The 14,578-nt window shown below is 38.3% G+C and overlaps 1 protein-coding gene across 26 annotated transcripts in view; it reads right to left on the bottom strand.

Moving 5' to 3' along the window:
• CADPS (calcium dependent secretion activator) overlaps positions 1-14,578 on the bottom strand; it is an 807,294-nt gene that overhangs the window by 326,356 nt on the left and 466,360 nt on the right. The gene's annotated exons all lie outside the window — the stretch shown is intronic.

The raw sequence follows: 14,578 nt of genomic DNA, 5'->3' as shown, positions 1-14,578 counted from the left end.
AGGACCAACATTCTGCCTCTAAGATTCTGCCGACCCCCCTTGCAAAGGGTACTCTGGAGACTGAACCAGGCCTGTAGTCCAGACATTACAGGAGAAAAACAGTCATCTTTCTCAAAAGAACTCATTCTGCTGTTCCACCACAAGCTGCTAAGGTTGCCACTGAGTTAGACGCTGGCCTCATCTTTTTGTACATGACAGAAAAATCTATATTCTGGCTCATTAAACATTTCAACATAAAGGTCTGAAACGAAAGGGAATTTGGCACAGGTATGAGATGTCCATTTGGGTCCAGGCTTCCGACAGTCTGATATCTGGGCTGGGATACTAATAGGCTTTCTTCAAAGAGATGATTGTATGTGAGAAGTTTAAAAATAACACAGGCAAGGTGAGAGTATCACCAGGACAAGAACCTAGACCTCCCAATGACTCCCAAATCTTCAGTCTTTTCTAATATGTGCTGGGAAGGAGGGTTGGCTTGGTGAGTGGGTGGTGGTGATGGAATTAGCTTGGGCTTGAAAGTCTGGTTGCCTTGAATTTTTAAACTTATTTTCAGTTGTCTCCTGTGTGAAAGTTGTGCTGAGAACTGGGAAGAACATATGCAAAATTTTTAGTACAATGCCTGGCATGTCATTATTACTCAATAAATAGGGGTTTTTACAGTATGGACAGTGCAGACCTTACTGCTGGGACAGGGGTAGCATAGGGGTGCAAGGCTGTCGGCTACTTTAAAGGTATGAGCTTGGTGAAGAAGGCAGGGAAGGGAGGTGACAAAAACCCAACACAAACGTCACTATCATTTGTGTGCATGCCCCAATATTTTCTTACCTCCCAAATTAGGTAAGCCAAATTTGCAATGGCAATTTATTAATAACTTACATCCCAAAGAGGGCTGGCTTTGTTGGAATGCATACTCTCAATTCTCAGCAAACAGAGTCCCCTCCCCTGGGACAGCTCTAAGCCCCTGAAAATCATCTGAAGGATGATGACTCCAACTGTGCTAATTTTACAAACAAATAAACTGTAAAAAGGATCCAAAAATACAGTTTTTTTCCAACACATATTTACTGAGGCCTAATATGTGTGAGGTGCTGGTTAGTGAGGAGAGATCAGACAGGCTGGGCTCCTGTCCTCATGAAGCTCACTTTCTTGTGGAGGAAGTTGACAATAAGTAAAATATATAAATGGCAATTTGTGCCAAAAAGGAAAAAAAAAAAAGGGTGCTGGATTAAAAGAATGGCTCAAGGGTCCCATTTGCATATTCAGTGAAGGCCTTTTGGAGGTGGCAGCACTTAAGCTAAAATAAGAAATATAAGTAGGATGTGAGGAAGTTCATTCTAGGAAAAAGAACAATTAGGAAAAGCAAACAGCAAGGGTATGTTTCACAGACACTCTTTCTGAACTTCCTCACAGTCTTGTGAAAGAGGCACTTGCAGGAGGCCGCTTCTGACATGGCCAATGATCCTCATCTCAATATTCATATCCTCATGTCATCTCTTCCCCTTGAGTGACAACTGCAACAAGGAGCTTGGTTCTAACAAATAAACACAGGGAAAGCCATGGTATGTCAATGCGGTGATTAGCTTATAAAAATTACAGCAAACTTGGTCTTCCTAGCAAACTCTCTCTTGCTGGTGCAAGCTGTCCTGCTGCAAAGTCCCACTCCCATGTTGGAAAGGCACGGTCCAACAGCCCACAAGGACCTGAATCCTCCCAACACAAAGGGTGAGTTTGGAAGCAGAGTCAGCCCTAGTTGGGAGGATTGTAGCTGCAGACAATACCTTGACTGTAGCCTGTGAGGAACCCTGGGAAAGAAGACCTAGCTAAGCGATGCTTAATTCCTGACCCTCCAGAGTTATGTGATAATAAATGTCTGTTGTTTCAAGCCCAAGTAACTTGTGGGGTAATGGGTTACAAAGCAATATATAATAGAGCACTCCTTCATTCTTTTATTCACTCACTGACTCAATTATTCAATAAACCTGTTTTCAGATACCCTGCAGGCCAGGCAGTGGACTATGTGTTAAGGAAACAATGATACACTTCATGGACCCCAGATGCTCACAGTCCAGAGGGAGAGGATGTGCATGGTAGTAAATTATAGAGTCTTGTGCTGGGAACAAACAGAAGGGAAACAACTCCTCCTTGCAGAGCCAGGGAAGGCAGGAAGCGAGGAAAACTGAAGCTCAGAGAAGGTAAGAAGTTATCCAAGGTCACATAGCTCTTCTGATTCATTCCACTCTGCTCAAACACATGTGTTTATATCCAGCATGCTGCTGCTGCTGCTGCTGCTGCTACTAAGTCACGTCAGTAGTGTCCGATCCTGTGCGACCCCATAGACAGCAGCCCACCAGGCTCCTCCATCCCTGGGATTCTCCAGGAAGAATACTGGAGTGGGTTGCCATTTCCTCCTCCAGTGCATGAAAGTGAAAAGTGAAAGTGAAGTCGCTCAGTCGTGTCCGACTCTTCAGTATGAGAGACCTACAATTGATCTACAATTCTCAGACTGCTTCTTCTATGCTTCTTGATAATCTAAAAGCTACTATATGTTGAAAGGGATTCTTGGTTGCACATGTAAGATAAAGCAATGGCTTAATCAGGTTTCTGTATCAAAGACTGAAGTTATATTTTCAATTAACTTTCATAAAACAGAAATCAGACCACTCTAATCTAACTCATTAATTTGAATGCATTTGTGCACGATGGGGGCTCACGCATCTCTACACAAACAAAGATGCTGGTGCTGGACAGAAAATGATTGAAACCGTGCTTCACGATGGAATCTAATTAGCAACACAGATTAGTTACACAGGGATGTAACAAAGGCAATGACACCAGAAGAGCATTCATGAATCCTTCAGAATTTGAAGAAACTTGCCTGAGAGCAGAGCCTAAGGTTTTTATTTTTGGTTTGATAATTTGCTAAGCCTGTAAACCTAAAAGGAGCCTAATTAAAGTTAATGAGAAATAATCTCTAGCTTGAAAGTTTCATTTGATATTTCTGCACAGAGCTCTTATGCTTTTTCTTCCTGAGGTCATGTTCCATATTAATTTCAAAATTAAAATTTAAAAAGCCCTTATTTATACTTTTGGTTTTTTGTTTTCTCTTTCTTGCTCAGTTCCCTCTTATTTACAAGGTAAAACATATTTATTTTGAAGCATATTTTATGAGGTATATATACAGTAAAGTATAAATTCCAAGGGCAAAACTTGGTTAATTTTCACAGATGTACACCATGAAAACACGATCCTACTCAAGATACAGCGAACAGTGCTGTCCAAAAGGACTTGGTGAGGTGTCTGCATTGTCCACTTTGACAATCACAAGACATATGTGGCTACTGAACACTTGAGATGTGTCTAGTGTGAAATGAATTTAAAATTTAATTCAACAAGTGGCTGCCATTTTGGATGTTACTGGAATAGAACATTCCTAGCATCTGAGTACCTTCAAATCAATACCTATCCAGTTTCCCCTCCCCTTCTGCTGATGCAATCATTATTCTGATTTGTGTCACCATAGATAAGTTTTTCCTGATCTTGAATTTCAAGATAAATGTAACTGAATTTCAAGATAAGTGAAATTCAAGATAAATGTGAAATTCATTTTTGTTGTTGAATGTACCAGTGTTATTCTTCATTTTTAAACTGCTTGAATATTACATTGTATAAATATACTATGGTTTGTGTATCACTTGATATTGTTGATAGATATTTGGGTTGCTCCCAATCTTTGGCTACTGGCAATGAGACTTCTATAAATATTCTTGGCAATATTTTTTGGTGGACAAATATACACAGTTCTCTTGGGTAGGTACCAAAGAATGGAAGTGCTGAGTCTTACCACGGTACCACAAAAAATGCAGTAAAGCACATGCTGTATTATTCCCATTCTACAGAGAAGCACAGTGATGCTTAAGGACGGTAAGTGACTTGTCCAAGATGTACAGTGGTAAGGTAAATTCACTGTTGACTCCTTTCTTTACTAAAATGTACTTTTCTCCTATAAAATCAACCAATCAAAAAGATAAAAAGACTTAAATGAATCAAGTATATTAAGAATTCAACAGCACACCCTTGACTTCTGGGTTATGTAATGATGGTCTTCAATGCCAACACTATTAAACACCATTATGTCTCACTGTTCACAGAATGGACAAGGATAGTCTAAGTTTTGTGTTAAAAACCTTTGGGGTTGTAAAAGTAACATCTGATATTCAAAGGGCAACTTTGTGGAAAGTAAAGAATTATTTCTGTTATGATGTGATGTATTATTTAACTCAGGGGTTGGCAAACTACAGCCCTGGAGTCAAATATGCCAGTTGCTTGATTTATAAGTAAAGTTTTACTGGAACACAGACAGCCATGCCCATTCCTTTGCATAATGCCTATGGCAGCTTTTGCTACAATGACAGAATTAAGTAGTTGCTATACAGGCTGCAAAGTCCACAAAGCCTAAAATATTTAGCAACCCCTGGTTTAATTTTTCATTGAAAACCTTTGTAAGGTGAAAGTTCATGCATGCTTTTGTGGGTGCTTTTTTATCTCCCAAGAGCAACTTTGTTCTAATTCTGGGATCACTGAACCCAGGAAGGTGTTCCTTATGCAAGACATGTTTTCAAGTCCTCCTATTGGCTTGATTACACACTAAAAAGGACAGGCAAGAAAGACGTACATTTCTTGTTCTTAACCATCCTCTGAACACTGTGAGGCTTGAAGTATGTTTCTAAAAGTGAAATCAGGACACATTAGTATTGATACAGTAGAACCTAAATGAGTGAAACAATCATAAACCTTACTGGTTACCAGTGAATAAAGACACATTCACTAGAAGTCTAACTAGAAAATACACAGTGTAACAGATGTAGAAAACAAACATGGTCACCAAGGGGAAAACAGTGCGGGCAGGGATAAATTGGGATTGACATATACACATATCTATATATAAAACTGATAACTAATAAGGACCTATTATAGAGCACAGGTAACTCTACTCAATATTCTGTAATGACTTATATGGGAAAATAATCTTAAAAGGAGTGGATAGATGTATATGTATAACTGATTCACTTTACTGTACAGCAGAAACTAACACAACAGTGTAAATCAATTATACTCCAATAAAAATTAAAAAAAAAAAGAAAATGCAAAGAACTGAGTGTCAGCTGACCTTTCTTTTCCTCCAATAAATTTTAGGAAAAAAGGAACAGGATATATTAAAAGAGATTCAAAAAGACCAAGTACAATACACACATATCTGTCTTCCTAGAATAAAGGCAGGATTGATAAACTTTCTATTTACTCTTCAGAGCCTTCTATATTGATAGAAAATCACCATTATTTTCAGCAATTGCATAAAAGAGCTGATTTTTTTAAATTAATTAATTTATTTTACTTGGAGGCTAAGTCATACACTCTGGAGTTCAAATCGAGGTTGCTTCTGACTGACTGACCTTGGAAAAATTGTTGAACTTCTTTCTCTCTCTTTTAGGTTGCTTATTAAAATGTGGGTAAAAATAACTAGCTTACAAGCTTATTATGAGGATTAAATATGATAATATATGTAAAGTACTAGGCTTAGTGTCTGGCATGTGGTCAAGGCTTCATATCTGATAGGTGTTATTACTGTTCAAACTGGAGGTCGGACATGGTGTTCCCTGAATAAAAGTCCATCATGAAAGACAGAACCACTCACAAGCTGGGCAGAAAGAACTACAATGTTTTATGCATATTTTCACAAAGGGTGAAGACAAAAAAGTTGACCACAAAATGTAATCAGTAAAAAACACTCTATTATCCAAGTTTCTGCAGACTGTAGGTTTGAATCACTGAAGAAAAAAGTAAATTCAAATAATGATCATGGGGAGTCTGGGCTGGTGAAGCATGTCAGAAGACCTGTAAAATATCTCCGTTTGCATAGCTGGGTTAGATTGGTTTATAATAGCCTCCTTCATTTGGTGAAAGGTGGCAAAGTAGAAAATACTATTTCTGTATGTCCTTTTCTGAAAGAACACCTCTTTAACACCTCTGATTACAATTTGGTGGTTCAATACTTATGAAAAGACTTCAAATAAACCCAGTATATTTGTAATTCCATTTTGGCAACAAAGGAAGGGCTTTGTAAAATGTCTCCAGCAGTTTCAAAGCCTGCATAGAAAATGCCCAATTTCCTGTTCCTCAGATCCAGGATACCCACTGCCTCTCAGTTTCAAGGTCCCATTACAGTCCATCTCACCATAATAGCACGCACAGTTAGACAGAAGTGTCCAACCATGTGTTCTAGGAAGAACTGATAGAGAAGCAAGAATTTTCTGATGACTCCGTCATGAAAAGTCCCAATGGGGTCATCAGAGAATTGTTGCTCTGGGAAATTAAATATTGCTATCTGGCCCGGTGCCCTCCACATTTTCAGTGCCCACTAATTTTGCTCCTGCTAACAGAGGAGAACATGTTCATGGGGGTGGATACATCTTGACCTCTTTCCATATCCCAAGAATGCTGAAATTAAAGTACATCTGGCAGGCAAAGCCACTGAAAACCAACAGTCCATCAAATATCTAATGACTGTTAGAGGCAGCGAGTGAATTTAATTTCTGTACTTCGTCCTCCAACCCTGTGATGGGAGAGACAGGCAGGGAGTGATCAGAGGGAAGGTTTATGGCTACCAGCATTCTGTGAATCTCATGTGAAATCCACACTATAAAACAGGAGAATCAGCAGTATGAGTCTGGTCTCAGACTAACATGTCTGTTCCATTGCTGCACTTTGCCTCAAGGGAAACAAAGGAGGAAACACACACCTTTGTAGAATATGGACATTTAAGCATCCAAAGACCATAAATGCCTTGGCCTCTCCATTTAGTGATTTAGCCAATATTTAGCTGAACATCTATTGTGTGCCTAGCATTGTGCTTAAGTATTGGCCATAGAGTGGTGAATGCAAAAGACATGGTCCTTGCTCTTAAATAAATGAATCAGAAGAGGGAGGCAGATAATAAGGGAACAAATATCAACTAGTATGAAGAATTCTTGCTTTTGAACTGTGGTGTTGGAGAAGACTTTTGAAAGTCCCTTGAACTGCGAGGAGATCCAACCAGTCCATCCTAAAAGAGATCAGTCCTGAGTGTTCATTGGAAGGACTGATGTTGAGGCTGAAACTCCAATACTTTGGCCACCTGATGTGAAGAACTGACTCATTTGAAAAGACCCTGATGCTGGGAAAGATTGAGGGCAGGAGGAGAAGGGGACGACAGAGGATGAGATGGTTGGATGGCATCACTGACTCAATGGACATGGATTTGGGTGGACTCTGGAAGTTGGTGATGGACAGGGAGGCCTGGTGTGCTGCGGTCCACGGGGTCGCAAAGAGTCGGACATGACTGAGTAACTGAACTGAACTGAACAGATGCAAGGTAATTTCAGATTGTGTGATGTTCTAGGATGATAAAAAGCAATGTACCATTACAGAAAAAACCAAACCCCAAATAAGGAGAAGCCTATTTTAGGCAGAATGATAAGGGAGAGTTTCTCTTAAAAGGTTACTTGAAGGAGCTCTATGAAGAACACTGGAATGGGGGCAGAACAACTGTGGCAGAAACTGGGATGATCCCCAGTGACTAACATTCTATTCACTTGCCCTTGAGGGTGGGGGACTCTACATTGTTGCTGTTGTGTAGCTGCTAAGTCGTGTCCAACTCTTTTGAAACCCCGTGGACTGTAGCCTACTAGGCTCCTCTGTCCATGGGGTTTCCCAGGTAGGAGTACTGCAGTGGGTTGCCATTTCCTCCTCCAGGGACTATTTTTGACACAGGGATCAAATTTGCGGCTCCTGCATTAATAGGCCAATTCTTTACCACTGAACCAGCAGGGAAATCCAGGGGGACTCTATGACTTGCTTCTAATTGATAATATATGACAAGAATGAAGAGATTCTGCAGATGTAATTTAAGTCCTTAATCAGCTGACTTTAATAGAAAAGGATGGTTATCCTGGATGGGACTAACTTAAGTGATTAAGATCCTCTCTTTTGAAAAGACTTTTTTGACGTGGACCATTCATAAAGTCTTTATTGAATCTGTTACAATATTGCTTCTGTTGTTTATGTTTTGATTTTTCAGCAGAGAGGCATGTGGGGCTTTGGCTCCTGAATCAGGGATGGAACCCACGCCCCCAGCACTGGAAAGCTAACTCTTAACCAGTGGACTGCCAGTGAAGTCCTGATTAATCAGAGACTTGAAACACCAGACAAGTTCTCTCTCTCTCTCTATGGCTGGCTTTGAAGACTTGTACAGCTGCGTTGACATGAGAACATAGTCCAGTCATAGTTAATTCCAGCCTGATGAGACCTTGAGCACTCAGAGAACCCAGCTAAGTAATGCCAGATTTCTGATCTACAGAAACTTTGAAATAATACATGGGTAGTATCTTAAAACACTGAGTTTGTAGCAATTTTTACACAGCAACAGAAGGAAAACAAATACAATACTCTGAGCAAGAAAAAGCTATAAAAGTCACTCGGAGTCGTTTTGGGGGTGAGCAAAGAGGAAAATTGCTAGGAGGTAAAATATGGGCTTGTCTGTGAGAAAACAGAAAAGTTTAGGCTTTATCCCAGCATCTGAAACATGGTGGTTAGTGCACAGTAAGCAGCTAAAATATCTGTTAAATTAATGAATGAACTTAGGAATAATTAAAGTACACTGCTAAATAAAAGTGTTTAGTACTAGACTGCCATGTCCATCCCCTCAGATGTTAAAACATTTCTTCAGTAGGTATTTATCGAAAGACTATTATGTACAAAGAATGTATTATTGACAGAGAGCCAAGAAAAGTGATTAAGAAATACAGCCAGGACAAGAAGCAAATTTTGAGACTATAGATCTTCTGGAGACTTCTGGATTAGGAATAAAATCTACTTAAATAGAGATGAAAGACTCTATAATGAGGTAGAGATACAATCCAGTAATCCGGGTCACAGCTGAAAGCTGATAATGTGAGGTTTCTGCTCAGAGTCTAATAAACTATTTGAAAAGCTGCCAAATGTTAATCAAGTCCAAGAAAGAGAGCCCTGTAACAAGATCACATCATCAAAAGCCACCTCGATGACAGGCGGGAGGAAAGGTAATGAAACGTTAAGACAGTCAGTGGTGCAGTCATGGTGGGGAATTTCATACTGCAAATGCAAAGATGTTTATTAATCGGGAAATTATATTTCATGTGTTTCTAGTCAAGTCTTCTGGATTATGTGAAAAAATCTCTAGAAATTCAGAGAAGATAAATGAACAGAATACTGTCATCTTCATTTAACTGCAGTGTATATGTTACCTTGCTGCCCAGGAGGCATAAATGATGGCTGAGGAGAAGGTTAGACTCAGATCCCCACATTCCCAGGACCTACAGGTGAGATCGATAAGGACACAACCAGAAAGAAATGCTGTTCTCAAAGAGCAGAACTGAAATATGAAGAAACAACTAACTTTCTTAGCTTGTACTCATCCATATCCCCTTGAAAATTAGTTGGGTTGCTTCCCTAAGAAGGATTTATCTTCATTTAAAAATACATAAAAAGTGAAACACCTCTGAAGTGTTTTTCAAGGGGAAATGCCCACACATTTCGGAACAGAACAATTAAGGAAAACTCATGAAGCGAAGCATATGGGTAGGAAGTTGCAGATATCTGGTACATCCAACTGGGCATTAAGTCAATTCCAGATGTGGAGGTTACTAGAAAGGATGAGGAAAAAGGGTGCTCTTCATTTTTTAAACTTTTAAAATATATCATAATCATTTTTGCATTTTATGAAAATAGAAAGCAGGTCTGTGTTAGTCCCATTTCTCAGACGATAACACCCATTCTCAGAGGTTATTCTGTTTTTTGGGCAACAGATTTTAACTCAAATGGCTATATAATTGCTTCTTCTCAAGAGTTTGGGAAAATAAAAACAACACTGATTCCATAATAGGAGTTTTCAATGATTTTACAAGGATGATTATGTTGTATGAGCAACCTCTTCTCTGAGACAGAGCCATGAAACTTCAAACACAATCGTCTTTAAAAAATTTCGTGTGTAAATATGGAGACATTTATTAAGCCTCCTTGCTTTTTTTAAAAAAAATGGTTTGATGGACATTCATTTTTCAACAGACAGTTGATGTGTAACTGATACAATCACTCTTTGTTAAACATCCTTTCTCATTTGAGATGAAAACAAGTTCCTGGCAGTACCTCACAAAGAGATCACAGAAACCATCAGAAAACTGCACCAGAAATCAGATTATACTTTCCCCTAAAATACAATATGCATACAAGGAAATATGCATGTCTCTATATTGAAAGCACCTATGAACTGCTCTCTCTCATAGGGAGAAGGATCAGAAAATATACAACAAAATAAAAAAACAAAACAAGCATACTTTTGCAAATGAAAAGTATATGATTTTCTGTTCTGTGTCTTTGCTCCTACAAGTGGCTAGAGTACTGCAGAGTTGAGTGTAATCTATGAGAAAGCTAGTGAGTGTATCTATAATTTCTGAAACCTGATTGCAGGGTGTTAGAAGTACAGACTTCAGGCGAAATCTGTTCTGGTTAGTCTGGGGCTATTTTCAGGGATGGTGTCAGAGGGATGTTTCTCATCAAAGTCAGTATTTAAAGGAACTGGTCACCAGAGTCATGCGGCCCACATCAATGGTGGTGTGAGATCATGTCAGAGGCAGACTGATAAAGAGCATCTATTTTAATGGTTATGTTTCACATTATTGCATAGCATTTTATAAAAATCTAGTACATCAAAGCTGCGATTTCACATGTATTACTTCTAATGTAAAGACAGGCTTACAAAGTGAGTTAAGTGTTAGCTTAATTATGGATACTAAATAAATAATCACAGGTAGTCCTCGGAAATGGTATAAAATCATGAAGATGATATATTAATGACTGAGGTCTCAAATACAATGCTGAAGATAATTTTCTTCTTAACCCATTCTTTTGATAGCTTCTTTGCTGAGATTTTTGGTATCTGTTTCTATTTACAAAATACCTATATGCTTAAGGCAGAAAATGTGAAAACTACCAAAAAGCACAAGTGAAAAACACAAAAATCAATCATAATGCTACCCTTAAAGATAATCATAATTTAGATTTTACTGTTTACCTATGCAGTCCTTATTCCATAAAAATGGGATTATGTCTTCACACTGGTCCATAGCCTGATTTTCCACTTAGAAATATCTACTGAACATTTCCCCCCTTGATAAGTGTTCTTTTTCAGCAACTATTTTGCTAGCTGAAGACTATTGTCTCATGCTGTTAAAATAGTTAATTAATCCCCTCCTACTGGGAATTAAGGTTGTTTCTATTTTTTCACTGTCATATAAAATGTTGCAATGAACATCTTTGGACTTAAAACTCTTGATAAAATCTCTAAGTATCTACTTAAAACAAATTTCTAGAAGCAGAGCTGTCAGGTTAAAAGGTTTGCCAAATATAAAGGTGTTTGGCTGCAAATTAACAGATTATGCTACAGAAAGTTTACCACAATAAATCATTCTACCAGTAAGTAATGAGAATACCCATTTCTGTAACATTTGTAATGTATTATTGTTACCAATGGTATATTTCTTTTAAAATATTTCTGATTGTCAATACAATTATATAACTCAGATGACTAAAGACATGGAACTTAGAAATTCTACAGTCATATATTCAGAATTATTTTGTCTTTTTCTTTGTGAATTATCTGTATATGCTCTTTGCCCTGATTTCTACTAAGGTGAACCAATGAAGCAGTAATCAAACTAGGTGCCAGTATAAAATAAAATACTAAATGCCCAAGATGTACTTCCTTTTACATTTCTCATAACTCTCTTTCAGCTAAGGGGACAATCATTATTTTGGGGAGAGAAGGCATTATTCTTTTATATAATTGTATTTTTTAATACCACATAGAAAAATCTTGAAAATGAGTAGAATAAATTAATTTTTTAGCAGAAACAAGTAAAACAAGGTCTTGCCACTTTACCATAGTCAACAAGTTCAAAGCAACCAAGGTAAGAAATGGCATAGCAATAGATTCATTCCAATGATGCTGATGTTTAAGCAAGAGCAGAAAATCTTCATGATAAGCTAGCCACTGAAATTAGAAAAATTAATAACTAGAAACATTTTATGCCTAGCAAGTTTAGGAACACTTGACTAACTCTAATTCTGCACATTACTTACCACTTAAGTGGGTGATTTTCAATCTTTTTGAAGCTATCACAACTCATCTTCTTGTGGTAGAGAAGAGGGTGGTGATAGATGGTTTTGCTACCTGCTTATCCCAATCTACAAGTGCTACATGGGATGCAGTACTAATATGTTAATTTAAAATAACAAATAAATTTAATCTCATATTGAGGCTTGAGAATTTCAAATACTTTTTGACCCATCACAGAAACTCTCTATCTTTGGGTAGGAAACCAGGGTTCTGAACTGAAGTGGGCTGAGAGGAAAGCAGGGTGTCAGGAATACCTTTGAATGTATATATATATATATATATAATGAGATGTCAAACAGATTCCTATTCACTAAAACATCCAGAAATTTTAGAGTGAGCTATAATGGTTGATAAGACCCTACCAACTAGTTAGAACAATCTGCCATCATCCATTTATTAATGCAATAGGCATTTATGGAACACCTATTTTGTGTCAAAGTATTTCCGATACTTTGACAAAGTATTTGACAAAGTATTTTCAATACTTTTTGGAAATATTAGCAAATAAGGCAGAGATGAACTACCATCCTGATAAGGCCAACATTCTGCTGAAGGATGGGCAGAGAGGGTGAGACAGATAGTAAACATAAAAACAGGTGAATAGGAAGTGGAAGATAGTGGTAAAGGCTTTGATAAAAATCAAACAGGGGAATGGGAAAGACAGTGACTTGGCAGGGTGTGAAGCAAGGGAGAACTTTAGATGAAGTGGTCCAGGAAAACCTCATGGAGAAGCTGACATTTAAGCTGTGCCAGTCATGCAAAGGTCTTGGCAAAGAGTATTCTAAAGTGAGGGAAGAGCAAATGCAAAGGCCCACAGCCAATGTGATATGTTTGTGCAACAGAGAGAAGGCCGATGAGAAAGCACACAGGGAAAGCGATGTGATCTGGGCTGATTCTTGTTCTGCCTCAAGCCTTAGTGATGAGTAAGGATGCCATTCTAGGGGTGAGGGGATGGCCATGGAAGGGTTTAGGCACAGAATTGCATGATCCGGTTTACAATTTTAAAAGATCACTTCAACTGGTGTGTGGTGGGTACATTTTCATGGGCAAGAAGGGAGTCAGCGTTATCAGCTGGGTAAACACTGATCATCGAAGTAAATGATGTGTGCCTTTAATTAGCGGATAGCCATGGAGGCAGGCAGAAGAAAATCTCAATATCCTATAGTTCTTACATTAAACATTTAATTATATACAATGGAATATTATTCAGCCATAAAAAAAACAATGAAATAATGCCATTTGTAGCAACATGGATGCACCTAAAGATGATCATACTAAGTCTACTATACATAAATTAGATAATTAATAAAGATGTACTGTATAGCATTGGGAACTCTACTCAATACTCTGTAATGACCTATATGGGCAAGGAATCTAAAAAAGAGTGAATATACATATATGTATAACTGACTCACTTTCCTATATAGTATAAACTAACACAACATTGTAAATCAACTATACTCCAATAAAATTTTTTAAAAATTAAAAAATATATATATTTATGGCACTGTTCTGATGGTGTCTGTTGACTTTTTGTTTATTCCAATAGACTATAATAAACTTTAATTTCTACCATTTAGAAAGTGCCCCATGTTACTCTGGGCTTTGCGCACATGCATTCTTACAACTGTATCCCAAGCTCATGTGTGGGTAAGTTAACTCCCAAGGCCTCAAAGTTATTTTAAGTGAGGAGTTATATTAAGATGTACCAAGGTTTACTGTATTCTGAGCAAGGAACAACTGTTAGCCAATGAACTACAGTGTCCTCATTTAACCAACTTTAGGGGTAGAGTTGTACAGTTGTACAAACCAGGGCACAGCTGAAATTCTATAATGGTTCTTAAAAGGCAAAGGGGAGCAAGATTACTAGGAAGGGAAGCTCTTGTTTAAAAAAGCATTCTCCTGGGCCCTACCTTGAGAATGCAGAACCAGAATCTAGGGCTGGGGGCTGGAAATATGCCTTTTAAAACTGCTCCCAAGAGACACTCAATAACATTTGCAAAGTCTGCTAAGTAGGCACACAATAAATATTTGTTGAATACAGGAATATAATAGGGAAAGATTTGCAGCTAATGAAGATCTAGAGTACTTCACTCCCCCAAACTTCCATTCAGAGAAAATATAAGCGCACATTTTTTGGGTGGGCCCAAGCTCAGCCTGGAGGAGGGCATGGCAACCCACTCCAGTATTCTTGTCTGGAGAATCCCACGGACAGAGGATCCTGGCAGGCTACAGTCCACACGGTCGCACAGAGTTGGACACGACTGACACAAATTAGCACGCGTGCAAGCAGAGCCTCAGCTAGCCACCTTAGATCCTCTTGGAAATTCA

This window comes from Giraffa tippelskirchi, chromosome 9 (assembly GCF_054371585.1).
Source record: "Giraffa tippelskirchi isolate mGirTip1 chromosome 9, T2T-mGirTip1v1.2.pri, whole genome shotgun sequence".
NCBI lineage: Eukaryota > Metazoa > Chordata > Mammalia > Artiodactyla > Giraffidae > Giraffa > Giraffa tippelskirchi.
This window is presented reverse-complemented; position numbering and strand designations above follow the sequence as displayed.